Below are 2500 nucleotides of genomic sequence, written 5' to 3'. Positions count from 1 at the left end.
AGAGAGTGAGAGAGAGAGAGAGGGAGAGAGAGAGAGAGAGAGAGAGAGAGAGAGAGAGAAGGAGAGAGAGAGAGAGAGAGAGAGAGAGAGAGGGAGAGAGAGAGAGAGAAGAAAAGAAAAAGAGAGATCTTCTCTAAGGTTATGGATGCTTTTGTAGCATGAAGGTTCAAGTTTTGACCAGCATTCCTGGGACAGCCATGGATTGGGAAAATGGTTCCCGGATTCAAAGGCCTTGACCTGGTTCTGGGTCTGGCTCTGGCTCTGGCACTGGCTCCTCATGCATGAACTGCATTTCTATTCAAATGGGACTGAGACAATTGGACCAAACAAATAGGGCCTGAATTTCATAGGGCAACGAGCACCGGGCAAACGGGCTTCGCGCATCAGCAACCGTGCAGTGAGAATATGTGCTAATTTCACTGACACAAAGCAAGGCACAATCAAGCATAAATGGGTCGCGTAATTAGTGAATGTGGCAATGAAGTCAATCTTTATCAACCAATTACAATGATCCGACCATAACCTATTAACGTTACCACGGAGCTCAGTAATTGTTCTACGGTAGAGCAAACGACACATTTGCAGTTGCGAACGGAATGGTTTACACCGGAGGAGACCAAGGTTCTAGTGCGGGAGGGAGGTCTGGTCATAAAATCACTTAAAGGTTTCACAGAAGAAGTTGTTGCTTTGAAAGAACTAATTTACGATAGAGATAGATAGATAGATAAATACTTTAATAATCCCGTGGGGAAATTCTGGGATCTTGCAACTCTCACATATTTTCAATAATTACAAACAATATATACAGACATTACAAACAATACAATTCAGCTATGTACATGGTGTAAAGTGCATTATAATTAAAGTGTCATGGCAGCTGGGACGAATGACCTCCTATGTCGCTCAGTCCTTGATCTTATGCGTGAATCTTCTACGTCTGTGTGTGCACACCACCCCAGCATTGCACTGACCGCCTCTGTTTTTCTATTAGTAGAACGAAAACCGCACTCTCAAGCTTTTCTCTTTTCACAATAAGACCAGTTTATTTTAGTACAGACGCGTTTCGGCCTTACGCCATCGTCAGTGTGCCTCTGTTTTCACCATCTGTGATGATGGAGATCATTCCCAAACACTTTTAATGACTTAAGAATATAATAATCAAGTGCCTTGTATTATTAATTACCTTATATGAATCATGTTCTTATGTAAGCAGTAACATGGCTTTTCTGTGTTTCTGCGTGTGTGTAACTTAGATTATTAGGTGCCACTCAGTCTGCATATGTACAAGAGCATGTTTAGACCAGAAGTGATAAGCTTCTTCCGACCTTGTGCAAAACTGCCATCCTTGCAATATAGGGAGCCTCCGACGTCAGAGATCCACCACGTGGTTATCCCTGCTGAACGCTAAACTTCTGTCTGTATAAACCTTGTGTGATGTGTTTATCAGGGCTTCACTTTCAGCATTGTGCTGGGAGTGAGCCCGATTGCAAATGTTGTTTGTCTAATAAATATACCCGCCTCTGTTTACACATACAATCTTGCTCATGTCATTACAGTAACTTACCAAAATGAGATTGGTAAGTTTCTGAAAAAGATTGGTAAAAGATGTTGCTGTTGAATTAGCTTTGAGTCATGCACAGTGGACGTTACGTGTTGCAAGCCGCGTTTCCCCGTCAATGGAATTAGGACAAATAGTCTTAACTAGCAATTTGCATCTTTACTTATGTATCCATGAAGTTAACCACTAAATGTTTCTCCCCACCTAGGGTAGGGCAGGGAGGTAAAGGTGCCAATAGGTTTCAGGTTTAGAATGAGAGATGCAAGGTCATGATCTAACCAAACAATGTCACTTTAACTACGCACATAGTAAATATGTCTGTAAACTGTAAGCTTTTTGGTACTGCATCAACCACTAAGACTACAGTCCTAAATAAGCTTTTATTCAACTTTTTCTCCATGTGTAGATTTGAATTCACCAGATGGTCACAGTAAAGCCGTCCAAAGTCTCTTATCGACAAGGGCTTATTTTGTCCATACAGAAGCTCGGAAGAATGCCATGCCCCCATGTCATCACGGTGGCAGTCACAGGATGATGTCACTGGAGAGGCTATAATCCGGACACGAGCGTCATCTGATTTAGTCATGGCTATGGTGTTTAAGGCTTAGCACTCATCAGATTTTTTATCGAAAATTTCATATTTCATAGAAAATATGTAATACACAATGTACAAGAATATGCATACAACTGTTGCATAATCTCATAACAGTAATATAGTGAAATGGTGGCCCTGCAGTATAAAATGGCAGGCGAATGTGTTGAGATCTGCTGTGGTTTTTGGAATATATAGTATGTGGTATAATTTGTGACACTCCTCTTTAAAAGAAGCCCAGGCTAGCGCTGCTGAAAGGGAATAATTCATTCAAAACTGGTGCTGCTCTTGTAACTGCCGTGAACTCAAGTGTGCAACGAGGGGGTCGAAAAACCGATGACGGGACGAGA

General features: G+C 41.8%; 1 protein-coding gene across 1 annotated transcript in view; it reads right to left on the bottom strand.

Moving 5' to 3' along the window:
- The window catches only part of pde1ca (phosphodiesterase 1C, calmodulin-dependent a), a gene marked incomplete at both ends in the record, with an annotated part of 70365 nt that overhangs the window by 61277 nt on the left and 6588 nt on the right, over nucleotides 1-2500 (bottom strand). The gene's annotated exons all lie outside the window — the stretch shown is intronic.

The sequence above is a fragment of the Sprattus sprattus genome (assembly GCF_963457725.1).
Source record: "Sprattus sprattus genome assembly, chromosome: 17".
In the NCBI taxonomy this organism is placed as follows: domain Eukaryota; kingdom Metazoa; phylum Chordata; class Actinopteri; order Clupeiformes; family Clupeidae; genus Sprattus; species Sprattus sprattus.
This window is presented reverse-complemented; position numbering and strand designations above follow the sequence as displayed.